Source organism: Octodon degus, unplaced genomic scaffold (assembly GCF_000260255.1).
Source record: "Octodon degus isolate 3935 unplaced genomic scaffold, OctDeg1.0 scaffold00177, whole genome shotgun sequence".
In the NCBI taxonomy this organism is placed as follows: Eukaryota; Metazoa; Chordata; class Mammalia; order Rodentia; family Octodontidae; genus Octodon; species Octodon degus.
This window is the reverse complement of record NW_004524753.1, coordinates 639,601-646,789: the sequence shown is the minus strand read 5'-3', so window position 1 is coordinate 646,789 and position 7,189 is coordinate 639,601.

The following is a 7,189-nucleotide window of genomic DNA, read 5'->3' as shown; positions in this document are numbered from 1 at the left end:
CTCAAACAGGTTGCTTACTAAAAAAAAAAAAAAAAAATGGAGTGAATAATGTGCTTCCTGCACTACCATTTGCAAAGGGAGAGGTACCTTTGTATGTAGGAAATGCCAATCAGCTGAGGTTTCTTTTTGCTCAACTCAGAAACTAAATCGGCAAAGCACAGCTCTGCTAGCAGCCCTTTCGCCCCACCAGTCAAAACTGATTGATGCTGGATGCCATTGGCTAACGCTGCTGGTCTCAGCAGCTGCCAACCACCGGTGTTCAAGACCAGCCTGTGCCTACCCTACCAGGAAATGAATCCTGAGCAGATCTACAGGACCATCAGAGCAAGGCTTTCTTTTAATAGAGGCTGTACGACAGCACAGGACATCAGTGCACCAGAGGGCCCCTCCTAGACTAACCCAAGAAGCTTGAGGGGAATGCTACTTACACTTACACTCTTGATGGTCCAAGTGTGAGCCTGGGGTTGCTTCTGATTTGGACCTGCTGAATGGTCCAAGTGCAGGCCTGTGATTGGTCCAAGACCTCCAGGATAGCTGCAGTTGTCCTAGCTGCAGTTCAGGGAAAGGGTGTGGGGAGGCAGGAGCTGTTTGATGGACAGCTGTCACATCTTTGCAAAACGGCGGGTCCCAAACTGGGCAAACTTAAAGAGGGCTAGCTGTGTTCAGCACAGCTTATTGGGCTTGAGGAGGTTGGGAATGTTAATACCTGGTGCAGATCCCTCCATCCCTGGTCTTTGGCACTAAGGGTGTCTCCCACATCCCCCAAGATCAGCAGCAGCCTTCCCTAGAGAGGTGGGAATGGAGAAGCAGCACTCTAGCTGACAGCTAAGCTGCCCCTCTGCTGGAACATCTTGGAGGAGAGTGGCCACTACCTATCAGGGAGTACACCATGGCGAGTTCTCACAGCCCATCCTGGGGAGGGGACCAAGCAGGAGTGAAGAGGTGCTTGGCGGAGTGGCTTCACAGCCAAGCCAGGCTCCCCAGTTGTCATATGGAAAAGGGAGAAAATCAGATGCTTCTGATCTGTCTCGTATATGCATGAAATATAATGAAAGACACACACTGAACTGGAAAAGCAGGCACTTGAGCTCAGCTGGGCTCTGATGGAAGCACCCATAGGAGCTTTCGGGGATGGCTGCTCCAGGACAGGGCTGGGTTTCCAGAGGGAGTGTCCTGGGCATGGAGGGTGGAAGCTGCGTGATGTTGAGCCCCGCAAGTTCACCTCATCTTACTCCTCCAGTACGTGACTGGGCCAACCCAGACACAGAGCAAGGGAATTAGATTCTGGCTCTTTATGGGAAGAATGTCAAGGTCACTTTGCAGACAGATACATGGGACAGGAGATAGCACTGCCTCTTTGCAAAATACAATTCCTCACAGGAGGATATTTACTTTCCATTGTTTAGTCTGTGGTAGTGCTTGGACCCTTTGTCTATGTCAAGATCCAAACGTTTCCTAGGAGTTCTGATCAACCATATTCAGATACTCATTCACTTGCTGTTGGTTAGTTACCTCACCCCCATCAATAATATCAGATTCTGAATTTTCCTGACTTTCTAGCATATTTTCACTGCTTTTCAGACTTAACACATGACATTTCTCGTTTTAACCACCAGCCCACATCTCTAGTTAAAAATTATAATGTTGAAAGGATGACAGTTCCGACAGACTGATGAAGAATGACAGTAAAACCACAAAAGCAGAATTTTCTGAGATTATTAGAGAACTGTGGTGGGAGTGCAACTAAGGATGGCTGTGTCTTTCTGAAGAAAACATTTGCTTGGACACACTGTGGTCAGAATAGCTTTGGGGACTCTCTCTGTCTCTCTCTCTCTCTATCTCTGTCTTTCTATCTCTCTCCCTGTCTCTGTCTCTCTCTGTCTCTCTGTCTCTGTCTGTCTCTCTGTCTCTCTGTCTATCTCTCTTTCTATCTCTCTGTCTCTGTCTCTCTGTCTATCTCTCTGTCTCTCTATCTGTCTTTCTATCTCTCTCTGTCTCTGTCTCTCTCTGTCTCTCTGTCTCTGTCTGTCTCTCTGTCTCTCTGTCTATCTCTCTTTCTATCTCTCTGTCTCTGTCTCTCTGTCTATCTCTCTGTCTCTCTATCTGTCTTTCTATCTCTCTCTGTCTCTGTCTCTGTCTCTGTCTCTTTGTCTGTCTCTGTCTCTCTCTCTCTCTCTCTCTCTCTCTCTCTCTCTCTCTCTGTCTCACTCTCTCTCTTTTGTGGTACTGGGGATTGAACTCAGGACCTTCCACTTGCAAGGTAAGTGCTTATTCTACTGAGCTATCTCCCCGGCCTCTCTCCTCCTTCTCCTTCTCCTTCTCCCTCTTCTTCCTTCTCCTTCCTTCTCCTTCTCCTCCTCCTCCTCCTCTTCCTCCTTTTTCTCCTCCTCCTCCCCCTCTCCCCCTTCCTCCTCAGGCCATCAGCCTTCAGTGTCACCTGTTTCAGCCACAACGTGGGCCATAATCACATGACAAACAGGGAATTTGATTATGTTTAAAGTGTCTTCCCAAACACTTGGATAAAGATGACACTGTGTGTGGTGTCCCCTATCTGCAGTACATGGGGTGGGGAGCCAGGACTGGCGCTCTCTGACTCATGTGGCAGCACAATCAAGGTCCTGAGGACATGGACCCATAGGCTCAACTCTGCTCACGCTGTTAATATGAGAGGAGCACAGTCAGAAACCTACTCAGAAACCAGGAGCTAGACCTGTCTGAGTGTCCCTGGAAAGGCAGGTACTTCGTGACATGCCTGGCCATTAGGGGACAGTGGTGAAAGCCAGAGATGCTGGACATGGTGACTCAGGGTAGCCCTGCCCTGCTGTGTCCTGTGCCTTCAGGGGGTGAAGCAGAACTGTAGATTTGTAGGGAGCCTGGCAAAGATGGGGTGATCTTTTTAGCCGGCTCTGCCCCCTTGGAGAGGCAAGAAAATTAATACCTAGCAATCACACAGGGTAGAGAAGGCGTGAAACCTTAATGCTAAGAACTGAGTCTCCATTTAAATGAATGTCAAATGTCTATAATCACTTAAGAAGAAATATCTGGGGGAAATCTTGGTGGTAGGAATTATATCCTAACCTATTTTATTTATTTGAAGTGTAACTGGCTATGGCAGCAGATGGTCTTTTTCACCTTGTACAATAAAAGGAGAGATTGGATCGCAGCTCTGCTACTGTAGTTGTACTGTTATTCCATTGAAAATCAGAACTATGGCTCCCTATTTTACATTTTACTTTGTTTCGGGGTGGCATGACTATTTGGGGTGGGGACTGCCGCTGCATTACGCCTTCCCCTAGCTTGAGCGTCCCTGTATCCTGGTGCGGGGCAGGACCTCCGAGTTATTGCTGATTGACCTCAAAAGCAAGAAAATGGGGTATCTGACTTCCTTGCTGCCCTGAAGGACACTGTTCTGCTAACATGCTTGTAAACAGCTCTTCCAGGAAGGGCATGTGCTTGTTGACAGAGGAGCCGCCTGCGGCTGTGGCTAGTGTCTGCCGAGGCGGCCCGCAGGCCATGTCACGGTGCTCTGGCAACCTTTAGATCTGTTTTCCCCCACTGAACTGACATCACCTTGATGGGAGTGGAATTTAGGTCACAGCCGCTGCCATTTCCAGAAAATGATGAGGTGGGCCTCCCTGAGACACAGCTCTTAGGTTAAAGACTTTGAGGAGAGCATAGATCGGTGATAGAAAGCAGTCCACTTCTGAACTCAGGGGTTTGTGGACTTGTGCATTCGCTTTTCTACTGAAGGATGCCCCATACAGAGACTTAAAACTACATTCATTTATTTGCTCATGGTTCTGTAGGTCAGGTTTTCACCCGCAGCTTCTGGAGGGTCAGGGAAGAATCCATTTCAGGAATCCACTCAGGCTGTTGGTAGAATTCATCCCTGTGCACACACAGGACTGAGGTCCCTCTCCCTTGCCTTAGTCCCTTTCTGCTCTTAGAAGCTGTCAACATTCCTTTTGCTTTGTCTGTCTCCAGCATGAGGCCAGCAGCAACAGTTCAATGCAGGTGAAGCTTTTGGAGCTTCAAATCTCTGGGGCTTTCCCTTTGTACCTTCCTCTTCTGCCTCAGAAGCCATAGAATGACCTCTGGCCTTAAAGCCCCATGTGATTAAACTGCATCTACCTGGATAATCCCTGTTTAGGTCAATTGTAACTTTCAAATCTATGTAGAAGAGACTCCCCACCCCCAAATATTCATGCTATCATCAAGATAAAGTAAAATGTAAAATCTAAAGAGATAATTTTATGACCACAATATAGCTAGCCATTCAACTACTCTTTCTATGGCAAAGGGCGAACATAACCATCTGCTGCCATAGTCAGATAAATTTCTGGTTAGTCCTTTCCCTAGGTTAATGATGTCACACATACCTATGCCTCAGTCACTCTTCTGAAGACAGTTCCTTCCTACCTCAGAAGGTTTTGAGGGTCAAGTGAGAGGGCACAGGAAAGACAGAAGACCCTTGGCACCCATTGTCCCATTGTTAGGGACAGCAGGCTGTGGGATCATTCATGGAGTAGGGTAGTTTTAGAATCCTGCCCTCTATATCTGTCTATGTGGTTGGGAGCCAAAGAGGGTTATTGCAAGTGATTCCACTAGACATGCGTATCCAGGCTTCATCAACATTGCTTAGACTGCGTAATGACACAGCAGTGGGTCTGATGAGCCTTACTGTGAGCAGCTTACACTAGGCAATGGGGCTCTTCTATAGTTTTAGAATGTTCTCAAAAGGTCTATGTGTTGGAGACAGGTCCCATGTGGCAATGTGGAACCCTTAAGAGGTGGGGCAGGGTAACTAGGTCATGGGGGCCATCATCCTTGAAAGTGTATCTGTAAGCTCAAGTCTATAATCCCAGCACCTGGAGTCAATTACAAAGGTAAGCCCACTAAATTACAACAGGCTTCTCAACGCAAACCTTAGGAGCCAGGAGAGCTTGGAGTGAAGTGTATCAAGCTCTCCAAGAAAGAGCTTCTAACCTAGACTGATATATTTTGCAAAACTATTTTTCAAAATTGAGAGAGACATAAGGTCTTTCAGTGACAAAGAGCATCTTAAGAAATTCATGATCACCAAGCCAGCACTCAAAAACATTCCCAAGGATATCCTAGAAAGAATAATGAAGCCAATGGTACCAAAGCGCCTAAAAGAACAAATACATCAGGCATGGTGACAAGGTAAGCAGATGGGATAAACAGAGAATCAGCAACAGGAAAATAATGCAATGACAGGAGTAAGTCATTTCCCTGCAGTAAGAACTCTCCATATGAATGGCCTCGTTTCCTCAACTGAAAATACGTACAGTGGCAGAACAGATCAAGAAATGAAACTCAAAAGTATGCTATAAACATGAAACACGTTTAAACCCAAAAGAAATTTATAAGTAAAAAATCAAAGAACAGAAAACAATATTCCATATAATGGGAACCCGAAATCAAGCAGGAATAGCTGCCTTTTTTTCAGCCAAAGTGGACTTCAAGCCAAAACTGGTAAAAAGAGACAAAGAAAAGGTTACTACATATCAGCTAAGGGAACAAAGAGTGTAACAGACAACCGTAAACCTATATGCACCAAACATCAAATCACCCAACTTCATAAAACAAACACTACTGAAAATAAAACAACAGATAGGGGGCCCGCCCATTAGCTCAGTTGTTGAAGTGCCTGCTTAAAGGAGGCAGTCAGTTTCTTTGAGCGGTGGCTCCATTCCCACATACTCAAGGCAACCCAGACCAGCGCTGCTGCAGGTCAATGGGGAGCTAAAAAAAAAAAACAGATAAAAATCAAAACAATTATAGTGAGGGAACCTCAGTATACCACGTTACAAATAGATCAACTAGACAAAAAGAAAACAACAAAGAAATATCAGAGATGAATCATATCTTCAAACACATGGACTTATTGGGTAGATAAGTGTTCTACCCAACAACAGGACACACATTCTTTTCAACAACACATGGAACTTTGTCCAAAATAAGTCACACAGCATGGTTAAGTAAATGCAAAAGAATTAGACTTATCGTATGGATGTCATAAGATTATAATACAATGAAAGTAGATAGCAATAGCAAAACCTCAGGAATTATGGAAATTATACAATATGCTTAACTAATCAAAAAGTCAACCAAAAAAATCAAGGAAAAAATTAAACACCTCCTATAATCAAACAATAAATGCCAGTACAATATACAAGAACTTCAGGGACACAAGTAATATAGGAGAGAGAGTGAGATAGAGACAGAGACAGAGACAGAGAGACATAGACAGAGAGAGATACACAGAGACACACAGAGAGAGGAGGGAGACAGAGAGACAGAGAGTTTTTATCTCTGTGTGTGCCCATCTGAGAAACAGAGTGAACACAAATAAACTAATGATGCACCTTAAGGTCCTAGAAAAACAAGAACAATCCAAATCTAAATCCAAATTTAGCACAAAGAATGAATGAAAATGAATCAACAAAACAATACCAAGAATCATTGAATCAAAGAGCTGGTTCTTCGAAAGAATAAAAAATAGATATAAGCTCTTAGTCAATCTTACCCAATCTTACTCTAAAAAAAGAAAAGAAAAGACCCAAATCAATGTAATTAGACATGAAAAAGGTGAAGTCACAATGGACACTGCTGAAATCCAGAAGAGTATGAGTAGCTACTTCGAACATTTGCATTCTTAGTAAGTTGCAGAGAATCCAGAAGAAATGAATAGGCTCTTAGATACATATAAATAATCAAAACTTAATTAAGAATATATCAAAACTCTGAATAATTCAATTACAGACAATGAATCTGAAGGAATAATGAAACCCTACCAACTAAGACAAGACCAGGATCCAATAGATCCACCACTGAATTTTTCAAGAAATTCAGGAAAGATCTAACTCCAATAGTCCTCAAACTCTTCAATGAAATTAAAAGGGAAGAAGTACTCCCCAGATCATTCCTGGATGATACTATTATTCTGGTTCCAAAACCATAGAAGGACCAAATAAGAAAGAGAATTACAGGCCCATCCCTTTAAGAAACAGATGCAAAATCTTCAAGGGCAGGCCAAATAGCTCAACAGATTAAAGCACCTGCAAGCAGGGACAGGGGCCCAGGTGGGGGGCTGGAGAGTGTTCAATCCACAGGCCTGCCATGCCAGTCCCGCCCCCAGAGTGCGCTGAGATGACGATTGAGACTG